The 24,585-nt window shown below is 45.0% G+C and overlaps 1 protein-coding gene, 1 long non-coding RNA gene and 1 pseudogene across 7 annotated transcripts in view; 1 reads left to right on the top strand and 2 right to left on the bottom strand.

Moving 5' to 3' along the window:
• Window positions 1-24,585, top strand: part of Utrn (utrophin) — a 503,427-nt gene that overhangs the window by 22,038 nt on the left and 456,804 nt on the right. The window contains exon 1 of one of the 6 annotated variants that reach the window (XM_039101949.2): window positions 14,114-14,524. The exons of 4 other annotated variants lie outside the window; for them this stretch is intronic. The gene's annotated coding sequence lies outside the window, so the exon portion shown is untranslated. Of the gene's footprint in view, window positions 1-14,113; window positions 14,525-14,545; window positions 14,662-24,585 lie in introns of those variants that run through there. One more of the 6 variants, XM_039101947.2, reaches the window with a different exon arrangement.
• On the bottom strand, window positions 7,590-9,498 carry LOC134482577 (uncharacterized). Its single transcript, XR_010058826.1, has 2 exons — window positions 9,302-9,498; window positions 7,590-7,956 (listed from the first exon to the last, which is right to left on the bottom strand). It is a non-coding gene; the product is annotated as an uncharacterized LOC134482577 (long non-coding RNA).
• On the bottom strand, window positions 15,595-23,029 carry LOC134482576 (elongation factor 1-alpha 1-like; annotated as a pseudogene).

The raw sequence follows: 24,585 nt of genomic DNA, 5'->3' as shown, positions 1-24,585 counted from the left end.
GTTGAAAAATACCTTTCATTTAGGGAATAATTAAGCAGTGGAAAGGTCATTGGAGTTTAGTCAATAAAGCTGGGATGTGCTGAAGTCATAATTATTCAGCCAACAGATGCCTGCTTCTGCTTGTGTTCTGCTGGGGAGCATTTGGGACTGGCGATTGGAGGGAAGCTGTCGGATGGAAAGTTCCATCTTCCCTAGTTGTCTATCTAGTGGACTAACTCGAATGTACACTTCCTGAGCCACCACACACAGAAGTCGTGGTGCATTAACTTTGAAGCAAAGCAGAGGATCCCCTTTCAAACCTCTTGTAATGGCTGGGAGCAGTGTATTGCTGATTTCTGTGTGTCAGATGCTTAGACCCTGAAAAGGGTGGCAACTTACAGAAGAAAGCATTGGGGCTCATGGTCCTAGAGGGTTATAGTCTGGGACGGTCTTGTTGGGGAGTGTGGTAGCAGGGAGGCACGGTCCTGCAGCAGTAGCTGAGTTTACTTTTTTCTCTTTTTTCTGGCAAATGATTGGGAATGACTTGGGCTCTTTAAAGCCCTCCCCCAGTGACACAACTCCTCCAACAAGGCCACACCTCTAATCCTTCCCAAAGAGTTCCACTAACTAGAGACCAAGCATTCAATTACACGAGCCTATGGGAGCCATTCTTATTGAAACCACCATGGGAATCTTGACTGTTTTCTCTAGTAGATTGTAGAGCATATAATGATAGTATTGAGGGAGCTAGAGAGAAAGAGCAGTGGTTTGCCAGTTAAGAACATATCCTGCTTTTACAGAGGACCCAAGTTCAGTTCCCAGCACCCATAGAGGTGGCTCATAACTAGTTGTAACTCCAGGCCTATCTAGGAGCTCTGATATCCTCTTCTGGCCTCGGAGAGCAATTACACTTGATGTGTATAAACTGATACATATGTACATTATTAAAGGATACTATTAAAATTTCTATAGCTGTTTTGCATATTTTATTTCTTTTGCATTTTCTGAGGTTTTAGGTTGAACATGGAACCAGCATTAGAGAGGTAATTTGAAAAATGGAAGGCACTGGAATATAGGACAGTGAATGGTTTGAGAAGGTTAATATTTAGGTAGGTCGTTGACCTAGGTCATAGGATGCTGTTTTACAGGTAAAATGTAGTTAGTCTCAGGCTGGGGAGTGACTTGGTTAGTATGAGGGCCTGAGTTTAGGTCCCTAGTAACCACCTAAAAGTGGGGACAGTAGGAACAGTAGCACATGTATCTGTGACCCCAGTGCTGGGTGTGGGGTAGTCTCAATGGAGAGGCCAGCAGTCTACCCCAAATTGGTGAGCTGTGGGAGTATTGAAAGAAAGACCTGTCTAAAAATATTTGGTTGAGAATGATAGAGGGAGACACTTGATATTGACCTCTGGCTCTCTCTGGTTCTCTCTCATACACAGAGATGCATGTATCTTTGTAGGTTGAAGAGAGCAGAGCTTGTCAATAAATGATTGCATTATATATATTTTAAATAATCTGCCTTATGCACATTTTATTAGAAAAATTTCCCAGTTCTGATAATATATTCTTTTAAAAAATGATTTTACTATATGTATGTGTGCATATTTATTTACTCTATGTGTGTGTGTGCGCGTGCATGTATGTATGTGTAAACACATGTACAACAAATCGCAAGTGTGGAGGTCAGAGGGCAACTTTTGGGAGTTGGTTCTGTTCTACTTGTGATCTAGGGATCAGACTCAGGTTGTCAGGCTTGCTGTTGTGTGTTTGTACTCACTGGGCCTCCTCGCTGGGCTATGATTATGTCCTTCCAGGAGATCAGGCTCCATCAAAAAGTTTTAGAGAGGAGGACATGGTGTGTAATTAGGGTCCTGTGTTCACAGTACTAATATCTGGGGATTCTGATGGCTGAGAACTCAGCAGTAATTTCAGTGACTCACACCGTTGCTGTCACTCCAAGTCCAGGGTCTTACTTTGGCCTTTGTTGTCCTACAGCCGTTCAGTGACTGGGTCGCTCAGATCAAGGTGAGTAGACACAAGGTTTGAAGGACAGAATTTGTGATATTGTTTGACCCAGTTTTGCATATAATGAATTTTTATTTGTTGACGAATCGCTCCCTTTTGCTAAAAGTGGCAAATAATCAGACATAAATTACTAATTAACAGCCCTGGTTCAGGTTTTAGTTATTTATGTTTTAATTAGTGAAACTCGAGCTGTTTAAGGAAATTTCTGCATTAAAGATATTGACTTATTTGCCACGATGTTCTTCCACATGGCTTCGTTCTTACCATGGCCATGCCCCAGAGGAAGTGAAGCAGTGTGTCCTTGCTTCTCACTTCACGTCTAGACCAGATCTTCCAGTTGGCATCTCCATTATGCACTTTGCATTTCCAGCCAAAGCCTGTCGTTGAGATGTTACTTCCTTCCTGTCTCAGTCTTACTTTCTTGTGGCTCTGATTGAATTCACTGATAGAACAACACAAGGGAGAAAGAGTTGTTGTTTTGTTTCCTAAAGAGGCTGTCTTAGGGTTTTTACTGCTGTGAACAGACACCGTGACCAAGGCAACTCTTATGAAGGACAACGTTTAATTGGGACTGGCTTATACGTTCAGAAGTTTAGTCCATTATCATCAAGGCGGGAACATGGCATCGTCCAGGTAGGGATGGTGCAGGAGAAGCTGAGACTTCTACATCTTCATCTGAAGGCTGCTAGCAGAATAGTGACTTCCAGGCAGCTAGGATGAGGGTCTTAAAGCCCACACCCACAGTGACACACCTACTCCAACAAGGCCACGCCTTCTAATAGTGCCACTCTCTGGGCCAAGAAAATACAGACCACCACAGAGGCTTAACAGTCCATCATGGTAGGGAAGGCTTGAGGGCAGGAGTAGGAGGCTGGGTGGTCATATTGAATCCCTCCCTATTCAGGAACTTGAGCAGGACCAGGAAGTAGGGCCTGGCTAACAACAGGGCCCACCTCTTGTCAAGGTTCAATCTGTTGCTGTGTATTGTAAAGCCAAACTCTCTATCACAAGGTTTAGTTGATTCAAGGTTTTCGGCTTTTGTTGTGCAAACCTTGCTTCTTAATTTAAAACTATTGTTTGAGTAAAGATGCCTAGGGCCTGTAGCAGGGCAGAAGAGAGGTAGACGGGGCTTGGGATCTGAGGAGAGACCAGGGGCAGGGAGGAGAGAGAGAAGGAAGGAGATGCCACGGAGAGGTGAATTGTGGGACCTGGCCATGAAGGCTGGCCTGTTGGAGTAAGAGCTGCCCAGGTAGAATATGGCAAGTGATATCTTGAGGTAACTGACAGGGAAGTAGACAAACTAACACAGAAGGTTGATATCTGCTTAGCTATAACTCATTAAGGCTTATTGTAAATATACAGGTTTTGCGTCTTTTATTTGGGAACTAAATGATCTAAGGTAGGGTAGAAAACCCCAAATACATATTATTTGCTACAACCCCCAGTGATCTACTTCTCTGAATGAGGCTCTACCTGCTGAAGGTTCCACAACCTACCCAAACCCACAAGCTGGGGACCAAGTGTTCAAGTCCGTGAGCCAATTGGGATCATTTCACATTCAAACTACAATACTCCTTCGGTCACTCAGTGATCCCCTGCCTTCTAAGAGTTACTCTTGCTTTACTCATTTTAATATAAACCGGGATGGTCCTTCCAGCAGTATTTTCTCTTCCTGGTTGTCTTGTTTTTTTGCTCTGGGGGTTACGTCCTGGTCTTGACCACGCCCCATAGGATTTCATCATATCAGTTCTATGAGTTTAAATTTCTGTTCCCCATGCCGGATATTTCCAGCCATCTCTGACCTCAGCAGCATTGCCAACACACCTCCTTCACGTGGCTCTTTCTCTTTCCTGTTCCATTACGTGTGTCGAGCCGCTTCCCTGGTTGCACTGAATTCTTTGTCTTCCAGGCAGTGGAAGGTGGCTGGATCATAGCCCCGAGTCCCAATTCTATGTCCAGTTGCCCATTGCGACCACAGTAAGGGCTTTGATGGTACGTGGCTGAGTACCTTTCGCACTCTTCTGGACGTTTATTTCATACCGTCTCCTCAAACGTTCACTCTTTTCATCCCAACTCTCGGCTGGTGACGTCGCCAACCATTGTCCTAAGAGAATAGAGTCCAACTGAAGGGGACTCCATTTGCTCCCACACCATATCTCTCTAATGTGGCATTTGTCCTTAACTAGGACTAGCCAAAACCCAAGGTTAGCCCCACTCTGTACAAACCCAAGGTTAGCCCCACTCTGTACATGGTATTTTCATATATTTTACTTGGTATATTTCTCCTCCTGTCTTCATCCCTGCCAGTTCCTCATTCATGGGTCCCACCAGGAGACAAATCTGGTTTTGTTTTTTCCTCTCTTGGTGGACCTTTGCCTGATCCTACCTGTGTCGTTTGCTGCCACTGCTCCTCCCACCTTCACACTAAGAAATGCTTTCTCAAGAGCTTTGTGTACCAACAGTTGTACCTTCCATCCCATCCCATTCTGTCCGGGAATCACTCAGGTCATGGATCGCCCCTGCCAGGCTATCAGGTTACTAGAAATCTCCATGTTGTAAAATCCACGGGTCCTTTCTCCAGGGGTCAGCTCTCAGCCACTGTCTTATTTTTGTCTCTCAATAGCTTCATCTCAGAACCGCCGTCTGGCGTATGCTATCATTTGAATTGTCCTCTGAATTTTATGTGTGGGAAACTTAAACCACAAGTCAATGCAACTGTCAGTAGTTTGAAGAGGGAGGGGTCTTTGGAGGTAAGGCGGGCACGAGTTTCAGTCTTCGTAGGTAGATTCATCCATGTGTAACTTAATGGATTGTCCAGGGATCCATTGTATTACTGCATTCAATTGGTTATCGTTCTCTCTGACCTGCCTGCTCTGTCTCATGATGTCGTGTCCTACACTGAGTTAGGATAAAACAAGAAAGTCCTTACCAGATGCTCGGTAGACACCAGTGCCATACTGTTTTGGATAGCTCTTGAACTGTGAGTTATGTAAACCTTTATGCTTGGTAAACTATCCAGCCTCAGGTCCTCTCTTATAACAATAGAAAATTGACAAGAGGGCTCAGTAAAGCTGAAGTCAAGCCCATGGTAAAGTGATTCTTTTCAGAGCGGTAGACCGTGGTACACAAGTCTGAAGTAAGTCCCTGTTCTATTTTTCATGAAAGCTAACCTTCAGGGGGTCTACAGAGCCCGGTAAGTCACCATTCATTTTTTTTTCTTATTGTATAAGCAGGTATCTCTCAGATCAGGGATTTTTTTCCTGTTTGCTTTTTCCATCTCTGTGACTAACTCCCATCTTTGGAGACTTGCCTGACTGACCTAATTCAAACAGCAAAATCTCCCTAGGACATCATCCTCTATCATGGTACTTTGCCTAAAATTCTTACCTGCCACTCCAGAAGTAATGTGTCACATGTGCCCACTGTGTCTGTCTGTCAGAATGCTGAGGGCTGGCAGCAGAGAAGGCAGTCTGTCAGGTTGGATCCCTAGTTCAAAGGACCTCTTGGCTCCCAGTATCTGCTCTAAATATATGTTGAGAGAATACACAAGTTGCCATTTTTATTCATTCTAACAGGTATGTAGTCCCTGAGGCAGATATCAGACAGATCTTTATAGTACCTTTATATACTGATTGATATGCTTTACGGCAGCCTTTGACTGAGCTTCCCCGATGAAGGTCTGTGGGATGCTTTTTTCAACAGCCAGGTGTGGAGTGAGGACTGAGTCAGTGTTATTGGAAGGATGTGAGTGGTAGCCAACATTGCCCTTCAGTCTAAGATTTACTTAATTTTTATTTGGTATCATCATTTGACCAGGCATGCTTTCCCCCCCTTCCCCCTCCCCACTCCTCACCCTCCCCCAATCAAGAGGATCTCCCTGTGTAGCCCTGAATGTCCTGGAATTCCTTGTGTAGAACAGACTGGCTTTGAACTCCTAGATATCTGCTACCTCTGCCTCCTAAGTATTGGGTTCAAAGGCATGAGCCACCCCCATCCCCATCCTCCATGCGATGCATGCTTTTAACACCAGCACTTGAAAGGCAGAGGCAGGTGGAGCTCTGTGAGTTGGGGGCCAGCCTGTCCTATGTAGTGAGTTCTAGGCCAGCCAGTGAGACACTGCCTTAAAAGGGCAAACAAACACCTATTTAGTGAAATGATGCCAGCCAGTTTTTCTCCTAGATGCATCTTTGATCATTTGTTCAGAATGATAGGGGTCTAGTTTCACACTCCCACGTGGAGACATCCAGTTCTCCCAGGACCTGTTAGGAGGCTATCTTTTCACCACTACATGTTTTGGACAGCTTTGCCAAGCACGAGGTGACTATGGTGTTGGGCTTGTTTCTGGGCCTTCCATTCTCTTCTGATGGTCCATATGTCTGTTTCTGTGACTGCATGGCATTGCAGTATAATTTGAGATCAGGTACTGTCATATAACCAGCACTGTACTTTCAGATTCTTTTGGCTATTTGGAGTACTTTGTGCATCCATATGAGTTTATGATTGCTTTTTCTATTTATGTGGAGAATGCTACTCAAACTCTGATAGGGATTGCATCTGGAGATTGTTTTACCCAGTACAGATATCTTTGCAGTATTAACTCTGCTAATTTATGAGCATCTTGCCTTGTCTTCTGTTGTGGTCAGTTTGTTGAGCTAGAAGGCAACCCCAAGCATTGTTCGTAAGGTGCTGTCCGCCTATGGTTTTGGAGACAAAGCCTCTCGGTGGCCAGGCTAGCTGCTCAGTGGGCCTTGGCGATCTCTGCCTGTCTGCCTGATGTTATCAGTCTTCTGGTATTACGAGTGTGTGTCTCCTAATGCCTGACTTTCCTCTCTTCCTCCTCTTCCTCCCTCCTCACTTCCTCCCTCTCTTCATCTCCATCCTTTCAGTGATAAAACTAAGGGTATTAAATGTATAAGCAAGCATTTTATTGAGTTATTGATCTAGTGTTCTTAGGTACTTTAAAAAACTGTTTTTCAAACATCTGCTAGCTATGTATGTATGTATGTATGTATGTGTGTTTATGTATGTGTGTGTGTGTGTGTATGTATGTATGTATGTATGTGTCTGTGTATAAGTTGTAACTGGGATAGCCTGAAGCTACTGAGTATGTTTCTCTGTCCTGCTACTTTGCTGACTATGTATTAGTTCTAAGAGTTCTCTGTGGAGTCTTCTAGCATCAGAAGTGCTAAAGAAGAGTGGTGGAGGATATGATGAGGGAGAGGAGAAAGGAGCAGGATATTTGAAACAATACCGAAAAGTAGAAAAAGAAGGAAGAAAGTTGCCCAGTAATGAAAAGGATCAAATATAAAATCGGTCGGATGTAAGAGTAAGAAATAAAAAACCCAATATGGTCAAGTGACAATACTGCTGCAGGCAGGGCACAGAGGAAGATAGAAAAGGAGGAAATGGAACAAAACAGAGAAAAAGAAGAGAAAGCGACAACAAGGAGAACTACAACAATAACAAACTCCAAATCAAACAAAAAACTACTGAAAAGAAAAAAAAGATCATTCGAAATAGTACAGAATTAGAATTAGATGAGTGTAGATAGAAGAATAAAAGTTGAAAACATGAAATTATTATTATTTTTTTTTTTGCAGGAACGATCTTTTATTGGGGGAGGGGTCATCAATCCTTGGCCGCTGCCTTCCTATGGCTGCCAGCACGTTGCTCAGCTCCTCCCGCTTTCTCTTGGCGTGGATGTGCGTGCCCACCCTAGTCTTGATGAACTTGAGTGCGCGCTTGTCCTTGGAAAACTTTGAGCAACTCCATGGCGTGCCGCTTGTAGGGCGCAAAGCTGCACACCTTCCGGATCATGGCCGGCAAGAACTTGGTGTGCTCCGTGAGGCGCACGCTGCGCTGGCCGGCCGTGTCTCTTGTTGACGCTCTTCTCCGTCACCTTGTGGCCCTTGTTGAGGCCCACGGCCATGGGGTAGTGCAGAGCCATGGTTGCTGCTCCCCGATGGCGGCCGGGACAAGAAGAAAGAAACATGAAATTCTTAAAGCTATGTAATAATGCAAAAAATTCTTCTGAAAGCCTTGTAAAAAGGAAGGGGCGTTGTAAGAGTCAGAAAGAAAGTTCAGATCCACAGGAAAGGTTTAAGTGCCGGGGCAGTTTCTTTTTGAGAGCTTGAACACTGGAAGGGAAATCATGGGCAGGGTGGGGTTGCCATGTGACTGCCAACAGCCTGTGACTGTTTCTCATGGTTTCGGCTGCCCAGGAGTCTGCTTGTGGCTGGTCCTTCCTTCAGCTCTGTAGGTAGCCATCTTTTTACGAAGCCACGCCTTTTCTCTGGGTGGGTTCTTTTACTCTCCCTCAGGATCCTAGATCCTACTCACTGGGTGGCTGGACTTCTAGCCAAGGGCTGTCTTCTAATTTTTCTAAGTATGCAGAGAAGCAACTGCCCATGGGTCCTGTCTCTACATGTGGAGGACCTAACTTCGTTCTTTTTTTTTTTTTTTTTCTGTGCGTTTAATTTCTTTTCAAGGAATCCTTTGTTGTATATTATTAGTGATTACACACAGCAAGATTAAATTAAACACACACTTTGGACAAACATGAAATGGAAGTCAAACCTGTCAAATCCAAAGGCAGAGAGAGCTGAGCCTTGGTTTTGTTTTTTTAGACCGCAGTGGTAGATCTGGAATCTAGATGAATGGAATGGACTATTCCTTATGTGTAACAATTGTTTCCGTAGCAGGCCCTCCTGTGGGCTCAGCTCATCCCTGGTTGAGCTATTTCCTTTTGCTACACTTTGTCAGCCGGGGCCATCTATTCCCAAATAAAGGGACACTCTAAGCCCAGCTCTCCAGTATCCGGCACTGATTAGATTGCATAATAGACGTTCACTGATATGAACTGAGGTTTGCTGATGACACTCGGTAGGTCCCTTGTCCTCAGACACCTGTGACTTCATACTCTGAAGGTTTCCTGTGACTACTGAACTCCCTGCTGGAGGGATGTCTCCTATTGCTACAATGCAAGTAGCATTCCCGCAATTTTGAAGTTCCTGGGCTCCCCTGCCGTGTGTGGTAGACAGTAGGCTCCAGAGGCTGACCCACCTGCAACCTCAGGCTCAGCGCTATCAAACGTCAGTTAGTCTTAGTTGATGAGGTCTGCTCCTATCTATCGAAGGCGGGAGCTCTCTCTCTTCCTAGCTACTTCCCTGCCTGGGCCAACCTTCTGCCAGCCCCACCCCTCAGCCCAGCACAATTGGGCCCTCCTGCTCTCAGCAACCGTGTCTCTAGACGGTTCCTCATCCTGGGGATGTGGGATAACAACTTGAAACTCCTTTACCTGGAATTGCTCTGTGTTCTCAGGCCTCCAGGGTATCTCAGTCCAGCTGTGACACTGGGGCTGTCAGAGTGACAAAACGGGACCTATCACCATTACTTGTCCTGGAGATGTCACCGTCACCAAGACCCCCAGTTGGATTGAGTCTTGCCGAGGGCTGAGGGCTTGCTTGTCTAGCTCCTGGCTGACCCCTTTGTGATGCCGTTTCCCTTTCCACTGCCGGGAAGCAGCTTTGCTAGGTCGCGCGTTCTGCTCTTTCTGAGCATATCCTCCTGTCCTTTTCTTCCTTTGTGAAGCTCTGCAGCTTCTCTTCCTGTGTTTTTTTTTTTTTTCTTTCTGGAATAGTCTATTTAGCTCTACCTTTTCTCCTTTACTTCTAGCCACCATGTGACCTGCTGTGACTTCCAGGATCCCTCCACCCCATGAACCCAGGAGAACACCAAGGTGGCGGGCAGTGTTCTTCCTTTTTGGGCAGGGAGCAGAGTGAAGTGGGGCTAAATGTGTAGCTTTTGTGTGTGTGATGCATTTATGGGAGTGTGTGTGTGTGTGTGTGTGTGTATCTGTATGTGTGTATTTGTGTGTGTGTATGTGTATCTATGTGTGTGTCTGTGTGTGTATCTGTGTATGTGTGTGTGTATGTTTGTGTATCTGTGTGTGTATGTGTATCTGTGTATGTGTATCTGTGTGTGTGTCTGTGCGTGTGTGGTCTGTGTGTATGTGTATCTGTGTGTGTGTCTGTGTGTGTGTGTGTGTCTGTGCGTGTGTGGTCTGTGTGTATGTGTATCTGTGTGTGTGTCTGTGCGTGTGTGCGTGTATCTGTGTGTCTATCTGTGTATATGTGTGTGTATATCTGTGTGTATATCTGTGTGTGTGTATGTGTGTGCATCTGTGTGTGTATATGTGTGTGTGTGTCTGTGTGTGTATCTGTGTATGTGTGTGTGTATCTGTGTGTGTGTGGTGCATGTATGGGAGTGTGTGTGTGTATCTGTGTGTGTGTATCTGTGTATGTGTGTGTATCTGTGTGTGTGTATGTGTGTATGTGTGTATATGTGTGTGCATCTGTGTGTGTATCTGTGTGTGTCTTTGTGTGTGTATCTGTATCTGTATGTGTGTGTGTATCTGTGTGTGTGTGGTGCATGTATGGGAGTGTGTGTGTGTGTGCGTGTATCTGTGTGTGTGTATCTGTGTGTGTATCTGTATGTGTGTGTGTGTATCTGTGTGTGTATATCTGTGTATGTGTGTGTGTATCTGTGTCTGTGTATGTGTGTGTATGCACATGCTTTAGTAGGATGCTGTGCATACGTGTGAGGTCAGAGAACAAATTACTTCTCAGAGTTTGTCATGAGGGTTTTGAGGAGCAAACTTAGGTTCCTAGGCTTGCATCGTCAGGGGGCAAGTCCCTTATCCTCTGACACATCTTGCCAGCCTGACCTCTGTGCCTGGCTTTTATGTGATTTGAACTTATGTCCTGTCCTTGCGCTTGCAAAGCAAGGACATTTAGCTGCTCCACCTCTACACTCCTGCTTTCATTTCTTAAATATATCCAATATATCTAGATCTGTTGACGTTTGCTTTGAGCCAGGGTCTTGCCATGTAGTTCATGCCACTCTCCAACAAAGCGTCTCTCTCTCTCTCTTGCTCCCTGAGTACTGGGGTGTAGGCAGGTGCTCTGGGCTTCTTTCTGTTTGTTTTTGATGCCTTTAAATCAGAAGAGCATCTAAGAAAGACCAAGCACTTTCAGTTCACCTAGTGGACTTTGGATGCTCCGGCTCATTTGCATATGGGACCTCTTTTATTGTTTCCTTCTGTTATTTACCTGATACAATTTTCTGGAAGGACGTCTTGAAATCACGACTGCTTCTTACAATGTCCCTCCTCTGTGGCTTTGTTTTTCTTTTTCCCCCTTTCTGCTCCCTCTCACTGGACTGGAGTGGTACTTTGTTCTTTCAGCTGTGATCCTGATAGTTGTCTGATATTGCCACATGGCCTGCTAAATTTAACTATAAAGCAGTTGATTTAGATCATATGCAAATGCACTAGGTAGAGAGATTTTTAAACTGTGTGACGAAGAAACCTCAAAATGCAGTGGCTCAAATAGGATCACCATTAATTTTTCTCATCTTATTTGTCAGCTTTGGTGGGCGAAGGGAGCAGATGAGGCTAAGGGTCTCTCAGGACTCAGGGTTCCCTCTTCCTTTCTTTAAAAAAAAAATAACTGACTTATTTGTTTGTGTGTATGTGTGTGTGCCTATATGAGTTTATGTGAACCAACATGTATGCCCGGAAAAGGGGGTTGGATCTTCTGGTCCTGGAGTTAGAGTTGATTGTGAGCCCACCAATATGGGTGCTGGGAACCGAACCCTTGTCTTCATGAAGAACTGTATGTGCTCTAACCACTGAACTGCCTCTTCAACCCCAGGGCTCTTTCCTGTTTTCTAGTCCTTCAGCTCTGTCCAAGTTGCACAGTCCACGCAAAGGGGAGAAGGGAAATTTCAAAAGAAAGACGTCATTTCCCTTTGTAAAGGACAGCAGGAATACGTAAATGCTGCAATTGTTGCTACTCAACTGGGCTTCGTTTATCTGTGGGGAGGTTGAGGAATGTGCTTTGTGGCAAGAGAGCCACGTGCTCAATCATAACTGGGGGTTGTGGGAAACAGGATTTCTGATGCTAAGAAAATAACAAATATACTTGCAAGTCAGTGAGCCAGCCTCAATTAAACTACAGCTCATCCGAGTCCTGTGCCTGAGCATGGATCCAGGAGAACTGGCCCCTGGAGTCAGCTCATAGGCTTGGGGATTTGCCTTCTCTTGGTGGCTCAGTTCCTTCCTGAGAGGGGCTTTGCACTCACCTGTGCTTACCTGCTTCAACTTCCATGTTCTCTGTCCCTAAACCGCCTGTAAGGTTGGTGGGGTGGTACACACCTTTAGTTCCATTTAGTTTAATTCATCGGGAGTCAGATGTAGGTAGATCCCAGTGAGTTTCAGGTCAGCCAGGGCTACTTCGTGGGGCCTGTCTGAAAACAGAACAAACCAAACCAAACAAGACAACAGATAAAATTCAGTCCTGATGCACTTGGTGTGGTCCAGCCCTGGCCAGTGAGTGAGTACAGGGCTCATTTAAGCAGATTGCAGAACTCGAGTGTCTACGATAGAAGGAGATTGCATGGGTTTGTGTGCTTGGGCCTGGGTATGTGTGTCTGCAAGATTCTGAGATCCCCATGGGTCTAGAAGGGGTCAGAAGGAAGACCTCTAACATGTAGAGTTTAGGGCAAGGGTTCTTTCTTGTTTTATAAAGAAAAACTATCCAGTCAGTTCTCCAGGCGAGCCACTTTCCTAATATTTTCATCACATTAATATTCATACTTATTTATAGTATGCACATTATTTATTTATCCATCCAGAGTAGCCTAACTTCGAAATTAAATCTCGAGTGTCATTTTAATGGAGGTGCAGGGAGGGGAAGGACAGGGAAGGTGGCTAGTGAATATTCACTCGTTTAGCTTAGGGTTCTCCACAGCTTAAGACAAAAACACCAGAATCTTTGAGTGGCCCTTGTGATTCAGTGGCAGCCTGCCCAGACCAGAGGGAGCCAGCCAGTGTTGGGAGTGAACACCAGACTCACTCTGAAAAATCTAGAAATGAAAAGCTGCTACTCAAGGCATAAGAATGTTCCTGGTGGCTCCAGTCCTGGGAGAGCCAGTAAAATCCTGCAGCATGTCTGGCTTCCGTGTTCCCTCTCTGAACAGCCTGGTGGCTCCTCCCATCCACCCCCTCCGGTCACTGGCTGGAAGAGACCTGGACACCTTTTCTAACCTATTTCAGGGTTGAGCTGCTGCTTTGCTCACGGACGGCCATAATGTACTCGTGACAAAGCCTTCGATGTTGGTAATGAAAATCTAGCCTGTAGAACTGTTCTTGATCAGGGGAGTGGACACCTCCTTCAATTTGGGGCCATGGTATAGACTCTTAATCCCTTTCCAGAACTCTTGGAACTGGGATTATGGGTGTAGCTGGGTAACAGCATGCTTGTGTTAAGACTTTATTCCTTTTCCTTAAAACAAAATAAAACCGGGCTGGAGAGAAGGCTCAGCGGTTAAGAGCACTGACTGCTCTTACAGAGGTCCTGGGTTCAATTCCCAGCAACCACATGGTGGCTCACAGCCATCTGTAATGGAATCTGATGTCTTCTGGTGTGTCTGAAGACAACTACAGTGTACTTAAATAAGTAAATAAAAAGAAAAGAAAAGAAAACAAAATCCCAAACTAGATAAGGGGTCTGAGGTTTAGTGGCTTACCCAGCCTCCCTTGGTAAAACGATGTCCAGTTACCTTGCTTTGTGAAATCAATTATGTTTATATTGATATTTCTTAGTCTTTTGGAGGTACTGGTGGGGCTCAAACCCAGAGACTTCCACATACTAGGCAAGTCCCTAACATTGAGCCAACCTCCCCCACATTTTGCTTTGTGACCCAAAGTAGCTAATTTGCTTATTGGAAACTTTGGAAAGTAAGCCTGCTTTGTGGGAAGACAAAGACCGAAGTGCAGCTAAAAGGGGCCTTTGATTGTCAATATCTGCTGTGATCTTAAAAACAGGATGAGAAGCAGGTCCTTGACCTGTCTGTCCATCTTCCTCTTTTTTTCCCCACCCCCGCTATGGCTGTTCCTTGTGGTCACTCCTTGAGGCCTAGCAGGGCAATAGGTCAAGGCACTGCAGCAGACTCCACAGCAGTGTGGGCAGCTATGGTGAAAATGTGGCCAAGCAGGGGTGGAGGTGGGGACTCAGGTTTTGGGGCCTGGGTGTGGGTAAAAGAGAGGACTTGGCTTGATTTGACTACATTGCGACACCATCTGGGGCTAGCGAACTCTAACCTCACATTTCTCTGCCCTTGGTCTGCTCACCCGCTTGGCAATGCTTTGTTTTCAGAGAATATTAGGTCAGGCCATTGCCTTTCAGTAGACATTTGGACAAGGTAGCCTTGTAGGAGAGACGGTACCATGGGCATTCTCATGTCCTTTTTCATGCCATTGTACCAGCTGGTGTTCAGCACTACCTGCCCCTGGAGAAAGCAATCCAGCAGGGCCCAGGCTGCCATGCATGAATTCAGACAGTGAGGCACCAGCAGGAACCTGCCTGGAAAGAAAACACTTGTGGATGCCGGAGCCCTCAGGATTGCCCACGGGATCGCCCCCAGTCTTAGGAACAGCTGTTCTCTTGCCACTTGACAGGTGAGGACACAGCGGCCCTGTGAGCTCATGGTCCTTTCAGACTGGCCCCCTTGCTGGGCTAATCAGATCCTTTCCTGTGCACTTCATCCTCTGAAATGGAAGAAGCAGCTGAAGTGTTTCAGGATACTTCTCCCCAGGTAGTTCTTTCTTCACTTTTTTTTCTCTCAAGGGTGAGGGAAAGGTGGGGGGAGAGAGAAGGGAGAGGACTGGGGAGATGGCTCACTGCATAAGTGCTCCCCATAAAAGCCAGAGTACCTGGGTTTGGATCCCCAGAACCCACATAAAAGGTGAACAAGATCTATGTGATGGTTAATCGTGGTTGTTAACTTGACATACCTGGGAAGAAAGAGTATCGATTGAATGTAGCATCCATTGACTTGGTCTGTGTGTATGTCTGTGTGAGTCGTGTAAGCCTGTCTGTCTGTCTGTCTATCTATCTATCTATCTATCTATCTATCTATCTATCTATCTATCTATGTAATTGTTCATCTATCATCTATTTAATTTATTCATCTCTATCCATCCATTCATCTATCTATCTATCTATCTATCTATCTATCTATCTATCTATCTACCTCTTTCTTTTGAACTCCCTCCCTCCCTTCCTTTTTTCTTTCTTTTAGAAACTTTTTTAAAGATTGATTTATTTTTATTTTATGTGTATAATGAGTGTTTTCTTTGCACGTATGTAAGCACTCCACATGCATGCAGTGTGTCCAGAAGAGGTCTCTGGATCCCTTGTAACTGAAGTTACTGATGGTCATGATCTGCCATGTGGGTGCTGGAAACCAAACTTGGGTCTTCTGTACGTGCAACAAGTGCTCTTAACCACTAAGCCATCTTTCTAGTTCTTGGGGGCAGGACATCTTCTTGATTGATTTTTTTTTTCTCATTCATTAAATTTGTTTTAATGGGTCTCAAAATTCTGTGACGGATTTTTGGTCAAGTTGTTTCCATTAAAAAGTACTGATTTTGAAAACTAATAACTTAAAACTGCCACACACACACACACACACACACACACATACACACACACACACACACACACACAAAGGTCCACAAAACCTTTCCTTCTGAAGGTTTTACCATGCATTGTTATCGTTAACCAGTCTTTTACTATTAAACTTAAATGGCCAACCGAGACAAACAGTTCTGAGACCGTTCTTCCACCACTGATTAAGACTGGGGTGGGAGATGTTAGGGATAATATTCATTTAGCCTTCTGAGTTTTCTGGGCAGACGTGGTGACTTTGCCATCTCCTGCAGCCTTCTTGTCCACGGCTTTGATGACACCTACAGCAACTGTCTGCCTCATGTCACAAATAGCGAAACGACCAAGAGTAGGATAGTCAGAGAATCTCTCAACACACATGGGCTTGCCAGGGACCATGTCAACAATGGCAGCATCACCAGAGTTCAAGAATTTGGGGCCATCTTCCAGCTTCTTACCAGAACGACGATCGATCTTCTCTTTAAGCTCGGCAAACTTGCATGCTATGTGGGCCGTGTGACAATCCGGAACAGGAGCATAGCCAGCACTAAATTGGCCTGGATGGTTCAGGATAATCACCTAAGCAGTGAAGCCAGCTGCTTCCATTGGTGGGTCATTTTTGCTGTCACCAGCTACATTGCTACGTCTAACATCTTTGACAGACACGTTCTTTACGTTGAAGCCCACCTTGTCCCCAGGAAGAGCTTCATTCAAAGCTTCACGGTGCATTTCCACAGACTTGACTTCAGTTGTTACGTTGACTAGAGCAAAGGTAACCACCATGTCATGAGAACACCAGTTTCCACTCGGCCCACGGGGACATTACCAATGTCCCCAATTTTATAGACATCCTGAAGGGGCAGTCGCAGAGGCTTGTCAGATGGACAAATTGGTGGCAGGATACAGTTCAAAGCTTCCAGAAGCATGGTGCCACTGGCACTGCCATCTTTGGAGGTGACTTTCCATCCCTTGAACCAAGGTACATTAGCCCTTGGCTCCAGCATGTTGTCACCATTCCAACCAGAAGCTGGCACAAATGCTACTGTGTCAGGGTTGTAGCCGATTTTCTTAATGTAGGTGCTGACTTCCTGAACGATTTCCTCGTATCTCTTCTGACTGTGTGGTGGCTCGGAGGAATCCATTTTGTTGACACCAACAATTAGCTGTTTCACACCCAGGGTGTTAAGCCAGAAGAGCACGCTCACAGATCTGCCCGTTCTAAGAGATACAAGCTTCAACTTCACCAACACCAGCGGCAACCATCAGGACAGCACATTCAGCCTCAGATGTGCCTGTAATCATGGTTTTGATGCAGGCTCTGTGTCCTGGGGCATCTATCATAGTCACATTGTGTTTGCTGGTCTCTGATTTCCACAGGGAGGTGTTAGCAGCGATACCACGCTCACACTCAGCTTTCAGTGTGTCCAAGACCCAGGCATACTTGAAGGCGCCCTTCCCCATCTCGACAGCCTCCTTTTCAAACCTTTCGATGGTTCGTTTGTCAATGTCACCACATTTGTAGAGCAGGTGGCCAGTCATGGGCTTGCTGGAATCTACAAGTCTAATTACAATGATGTTGATGTCTTTTCCTTTCCCATTTTGGCTTTGAATTAGTGGTGGTTTTCATAACACCTGAGTTCTGACGGCAAACCGATTGTGAAAAAGCATCTTCTGGATAGTTAATAGATGTGGGTGGCGGGCAGCCCACTGTGTGCATTGCCATCCTTTGGTAGGTGGGTTTAGGCTGTAAAATAAAGCCAGTTGATCAAGCCAGAGGAAGCACACCTGTAAGCATATTCCTCTACGGTTTCTGCTCAAGTTCCTACTTTGCCTTCTCCTGTAAGGTGGAGTAAACCCTTTCCTCCCAAAACGGCTTCTGGCCATGATGTTTATCCCAGCAGCAGAAACTAAACTAAGACGACTTGTGTGCTTATAGCCCTAGCATTGGGGATTGGCAACAGGTGGATCCGACAGGTGGAGCTTGGGAGCTAAAATGGCAAGCCTTAGGTTCCGTGGGATGCCCTACTTCCCAAGGCGAAGTAGAGAGGGATAGAGAAGATTTCTCATGTCTTTCTTCGGGCTCTGCATGAGTACAGCATGGGCAAGTGTAGGCACATACCTGTGTGCAAGTTATACACAGACACACTCATACACACACACGGGCATACACACAGTGGGAAGAGCATTCCACCGTGGGACTGCGATTGTAGCTCAGTGTAGCTTTGTCCAGCAGAGCTTTGGATTCTATCTCCCAGCATTAATTGAAAGAAAAAAAATGAACAAGAGGGAGGAAGAGAAAGAAGAGGAGGAAGACAAAGAGGAAGAGGAGGGGGAAGAGGAAGAGGAGGAAGAAGAGGAGGAAGAAGAGGAAGAAAATTATTGATTCCTTTTTAGATACACATGGTACTTGGTGGCTCTTACTGACCTCATATGGTTGAATCGCAGTGACTCTGAGTTGGGACATGCACCTATGTTAAAGGAAAGTCTAGAGAATTAGAAGGCTAAGTACACTGGTCTGTGGCTTTCCCTGTTAGTGCTATTTTCATTTACATTACTTTCACTGAAAATTAAACACAATCTGTTAATCGTTTACTTCCCGTAATGTATGAGTCTAGGAGCCTTAGCCAATGTTGGTGTTTCTTATGGGAAGTGTCTGGAGATGGATTAACTTTTAAAACTTCACCCAGTTATTTACAGTGTAAGAGCTAGGGGCATGGGAACTGACCGCTTCCTTGCTAAATGCCTAGCCCATGGGGAAGATTATTTTAAATGGAGAAAATATTTCCTAAAAAAAAGTCGAGGAAGGTAGAGAATTAGGTAGGAGTTGAATAACACACACACACACACACACACACACACACACACACACACACACACACACACTGAATTTCCTGAGGTAGCTGTGGTCTGGGACTCACAGTGTAGACCAGATATCTTGACTTTGTACTTAGTTGGCTCTCCCTGCCTCTAGAGGGCTGGGAGTAAAGGCCGCCATAGCATGTGCTACTAAACTCTTGCCTGTTTGATAGATGATGTTCTGTCTGTTGCCTTGTTAACCTTTGGATGCAAATTTGTCTCCATCTGTCCTTTTGTGCAGAAAAGTAAAGAAAATGATTAGTTACAAGATTGACATTGCCCATCAATTTTGCAAACTGTGTTTGTCAGAGTGGACCAGTTTTGCTTTAAGCTCCTGACACAAAAGATTTTTTTTTACCTCATAGATGGGGCAGAGTAGTGCGGGAAACCACTTCTTCAATTCTAATGATGTGGATATTGATAGAACTTTATTTGCAGCTGAGAATCAGCAAGTTGCGGGCAAATACCATGTTGTTCGGTTGTTTGTCTTCTTTTCTTTTCTATTTTGTTTTGTTTGTTTTGAGACTGGATTTTAAGTAGCACAGCTTGGCCTTGAACTTGGTATGTAGCTGAGGACCTGAAGCTGATTCTCTGGCCTGTACCTTCCAAGTATTTGTGGCGGTTGCTGATGTGGCATAAGAGGATGTTTTCTGGCAGTCTGTCTTAATTCACTCTTGTTGTCTTGGTTAATTATTGTCCCAGCGACAGGAGTCAAGCCTTCTCTTTCTTGTATTCATCTTTTTAAGAAGTTCTCAGACTGGGCCTTCAGAGAACCCTTGGATACCTGACCTTTCCTCACAGGTCTGTTTCCTCAGGTGTGAACCTGCTCTTTCAATCCGTGAATCTTTTTGGTGTTTGGAGACAACCATTAGGTAGACTTGGATGGACTGGAACTTGCTGTATGGACCAAACTGTCCTCAAATTCAGAGCTCCACCTCTACTCCCGAATCCTGGGATTAAAGGTGAACAACACCATGGCCAGCAAATGGCTTTGCTTTATATTCATTCTTTTCCGGGATATGGCTTCCAGACAGACCTCAAGTCTGTGTGTTTTCTGAATCAGAATCAGAATAAAAATAAGAATAAGGGGCAGTGTGGGGATGGGGAGATGAGGATGAGGAAGGAGGAGGAGGAGGAATAAGAAAAACTTTGTTATCTCTTCTCTAAGTTTTACTTTTGACTTGGGTACTCTGCTTTTAGTATCTCTCTCTCTCTCTCTCTCTCTCTCTCTCTCTCTCTCACACACACACACACACACACACAGAGAGAGAACCTTGTAATATCTTGTTGTAAACATATAAAAAATAAAATGCTGTCTTTATCCCCCTAGGTCCGACACCGCGGTGCCCCAAGATATCTGCTGGATATCTTAAGTCTCAGTCAGCAAAGCCTTTCACCCGCTCTGCTCTATCCTATATCACACTGCCAAAGGCCTCTCTCTGAGCTGTCAGCAATCTCTCTATCTATCTAGTTCCCAAGGCAGGTTTCCATGCCAGAAACACACATCCCAATTCCGTGGCGGTTCAGTGTGTCTAGCCGCCACACACTTTCTTACACTTAAACCTCTACATGAAAGAACACACAACACAATAACCCTTAATCCAATTGATAAGATATAATTGCCCACCTAAACATACAAAGCCCTGTACACATCCATCCCTTAAGAACGTTCACAACAACCTTTAAAGGTACAGCATGGGATCTTAACCTCAGCTTCCAAGTTGTCCCCGGCTACTCTCTCTCTCTCCTCCTCTTCCTTCAAACTTTTCTCCCGCCCATCCTTCCTTCTCGTCCAATGACAGGCCTCATTCTGTCTTGTACCTGCCTCACCTGTGACATCATCCCACAATATCTGGCCACTGTTCTGACCTCACGGGAGGCTGCCGCCATCATTGATGAAGCACACTGTAGCTCTCCCAGGAGTTGCCTTCTTATAGCTGTCCTTCCTTTCCTTCCCATTTCTTCACAAGAAGTGGTGCTTATTTTAATTCCTTTGTACCGTATAGTGAGCATGAGACAAAGTCCTGGGGGGAAAAAATCTTTTGAACAGAAGTAAAACTTCCTCACTGCTCTATCTCGTCTTTGCAACTTGAGTGAATTTCTTCTCAGGGTATGGTGCAAGGTGTGCCTGTCTATCGGGCTGTTGAGCTGTAGGCCTGTCTTTCTCCCCACATGCTGTTGTTAGCCTTGCTAGGGTTTCTGCATGTGGATGTTGCATTTTGTCAGACTTTAAGACCTAGGGGTTTAAATTATGCTTCCAATCCTAGTCCTGGGATTTAGACTTCCTTGAGATGCCGTGGTTCATGAGCATCCTCTTGTTTCTGGTTTCCACGATCTCTACTGTAAATAAGGAAGCTTGGCACATTGCCGTATACAATTTTATACATCATGATTTTTGTTGGATACATTGTGTATATCCATCCCAAGTTTTTCCTTCCAGTTTATTAAAAGTAAAAATTTAAGATTCTGAGTTTGATCCCAAACACCGACAGGAAAAGCCTGTTTGGTGTGAACACTTGTAATCCTAACTCCAAGAGAGACAGGTGGATCCTTGAAGCTTTTTGGTCATTTAGCGATCCTTAGGCTGATAGTCAGGCCCCCAAGACCCAAAGCAGGTCGTGTCTCAGAAACCAAGATGGATGGCATCTAAGCCTATGAACTTCCAGGCAACTCTACCTTATGGTCCTATCTCAGTTGTTGGAGTGCTGAGATTACAGATGTGTGCCCGGCATCTGGCTTTTTCACGCACGATTTGGTGATCACGCTTAGGCTGTCAGGCCTGCGTGGTTAGTGCTTCACCACCTGAACAGCACATTACTGCTTCTGTGTGTTCTTTACAGCATTTTTACATTCTGAAGGCTGTTGATGGGCAACAATGGGGCATCTTTAAGAATTGGACTTAAGTTTCAGGTCAGAGTGTTCTAAATCGCAATAACCATGGAGACAGCAACTGGTTATTAATTTAATTGTCTTATTAATTATAATCAGTTATTTTGTTGGTCCTTATGAAATAGACTACTAAGTAGGTTAGAAGGTGCCTGAGCGTCAGACATCTACGTGGTAGCATTCTTAAGAGGTTTCATGCTCTAGCAGGTGAGGGGACAGGAGGGTGAGGAAGAGAGGGCTTACTCTGGCCAGTTGCTGCTAAGTAGGGTCATGGAGGGAAATGCTAATCAAGGAAATTAGTGCCTGCCAGTAAGCTCCAGTCCTGCCAGTCTCAACCATGGTGTAAGCAGCTAGCAGGGTTGCTGTTAGCCTCTTTGAGTGCTGGGACCATTTACCTGACCTGGCGTTCCTGGGTCTATTGCGTACTTTTCCAACAGCTTCAGTTTCCTTGATACCTTACCTACTGGACTTGTGCCTTTGACACTAATGGGGACGGGTCTGGGGAAGATGCTGGCTGAGTCTAATAGCCTATTAGGCTCTGGCAAAGGCTGGCAGGCCTCAGCTGCCCGGAAGCAGCTGATTATTTTCATTGCCCTTGGCTCATCATATTAAACACGCTTCCACATGCTTCAGTGTTTGTTTAATTCTTACCATAGTTATGGTTCAGCTCCGCAAGGCCCTCAAAGGGCTGTATGCCAAAAGGTACATTGTCAGCCCGTGGCGCTGTTAGAAAGTGGTGGAGATGTTAGGGGTGAGCCCTAGAGGAAGGAAGTTGTTAGGTCAGGGAGACTGTGAGGCTGTCTTTGAAGGTGATGCTGGGATTCCTTCCTCCCTGATTTTTGCTTCCTGGCCACCGGGAACTGAGCAGTCTTCGCACCCCACCTCACCATCCAGAGGCCGCAGAGTACCGCAACCAGTAGACTTAGAGCAGAAACCTCTAAGACAAGGGGCCCAGATAAATCTTCCTTCTCTTAAATTATCATTGCTATTTTGTTAAGGCCAGAGAAAGCACCTTGAGAAGTGTCCACCCTCTGATAGCCACAGGGATTGGGTGGGGGGGGGATTAGGATCCAGCTTTGAAGTTCTTCCTGGTCCAGAAGTCAGCCTTGAAGAAATCATTTTTTTTTCCCTTTAAAGCGTGACTCTCAGAAACATTCATGTCTAAGACAGGAAATAACTACCGCTTGCAAGAATCACAAACAAACTGTTCTCCGGCTTAGGGCCATCACAGACAGCTGAGCGCTGGGGTTATAGAACTGCTTTGGTTGTTTTTCTCTTATTGGGTCAGCTTATTGTGTAAGTGCAGACGAACTTTGAGTTTCTTGGCTTACGTTTCTAGGGATCAATTGTACTAACGTTTTGGTAAACTTTTAGTGCAATTTAGGGTTTTATATACATAAAGTGACTCTGTGCTGAGGCTCTAATCACAGCCGTGAGTTGGCCATATTGAGGAATAGTAAATTGACTAAAGTAAAGCCTTACATTAGAAAATGGAGCACAGATCGTTGTAACTAGAATTTCTCTCTCAGTGGAATCATTTTGTAAATATCACAGTCAAATTTCCAGTTGACTGTAATCACAAAGGAAACAACAGTTAAAGCTGATATTATTCATAGTGGTGTAATCCAGTCCACTTAGGATGCTGAGGCAGGAGGATTACCAGTAAGAGTGAGGCTAACCTCGGCTATGGAGTAAAGCCCTGTGCCAAACAAAGAAACCAACGGAACGACAACACAACTGTAGATAAACAATAAAAAACAAACAAACAAACAAATAAACAGACTGACAAAAACGAAAAGAGGAAAGGTTCACCCTTTGGCCTCCGAGGTCATGAGAATCCTTCCTTTCTTGGCCACTGTCATCAAATACAGCTCAAGTCCAGGCTTGTGGACATGAGACTAGTTTAGGTCCTTCAGAAGAGTAAACTGAAGAAAGCAAAACTTCGAGTCATTTATTTATTTTACTCTTTTTTTGTTTTATTTATATCTGCATGTGTGCAAGTGAGCACGTGTGTACATGTGCACATGCCTGTGAAAGCCTCAGGTTGACTTTGGATGTTCTTCCTGAATTGTTTTCCTTATTGTGTGTGTGTGTGTGTGTGTGTGTGTGTGTGTGTGTACGTGTACTTGTCTGTATATCCAGCACACCTATTCAGGGCCAGGGAGTCCCGAAGAGGACTTCCACCCTCTAGAAACGGAGTGATGAAGGCTGTGAACTACACGTGGGTGCTGGAAACTGGGAGCAGTTTTAACCACTCTTAACCACTGAGCTATCTTTCCAGCAGCGTTGAGTGCGACTTTGGATCTCAAAACCCACCCTCAGTGACCCACCTAAGTGCCCTCAAACATCACCATCATTCGGGGACTAATGGGGGCACTTTCATTCAACAGAACCATCCATGGGACTGGGACTCTCGCAGTTTGTTCTTATTGGACTTTCCAGATCCAACCTTTAATGATAACATTTAGAAATGCTCACTCTGATGGCAGAAGAGATGGCCAATGGGAAAGAGGTCAACCTGACAGCCAGCCTGGGGCAGATTTGTTGCTAGCTTTAGTCCAGTAGGACTAAAACCCAACTATGGTTTCCGAGAGATGGCCCAGGGAGTACAAGTGCTTGCCTTGCAAACGTGAGGACCGGAGTTCAAATCCTTGGTACTCATGTCAAAAGCCAGGCATGGCTGCTCTTGTCCTACCAATGAGAAACGGAGGTGGGCAGAGAGTTCACTGGCAAGCTAGCTCAGCCAAGCATTTAGAAGCCCTATCCCAAGAGAACAAGGAGAAGAGAGTCATAGAGTAACACTGATATCCTGCTCTGGCCTCTGTGCACGTGTATGTGGATGCTTGCACCCTTAACACGTTCATGGGTATACACTGTGCATATCTCTCTCTCTCTCTCTCTCTCTCTCTCTCTCTCTCTCTCTCTCACACACACACACACACACACACACACACACAATCTAAAAACACACTATATGTGTTTATATTTATAGCTATAAATATTTATATTTAGAATTGGGAAATATATGGCGAGAGGTTTACTTTAGAAATAATTTATTGAGAGATCGTATTGGGAGTATAGGAAATACGACATAATCCCACCTTCTTGGCAGCCACATGCACAGCTATGTGAACAATATCACCTCCTCAATTATTTTCCTGTAGTGTCTTTTACTAATAGCAATATATTACTATGATTGCTCTAACATTTTGTATTCTTTCTGTGAACCCCGAGATAGACTCTATGGCTTTAGAAATCCTGTTCTGGGTCACACTGTGCACGTGGGATTTTGAGGCAAGTTTCTCCTCTCATGTGGTCCTCACATATT

The sequence above is a fragment of the Rattus norvegicus genome, chromosome 1 (genome assembly GCF_036323735.1).
Source record: "Rattus norvegicus strain BN/NHsdMcwi chromosome 1, GRCr8, whole genome shotgun sequence".
NCBI lineage: Eukaryota > Metazoa > Chordata > Mammalia > Rodentia > Muridae > Rattus > Rattus norvegicus.
This window is presented reverse-complemented; position numbering and strand designations above follow the sequence as displayed.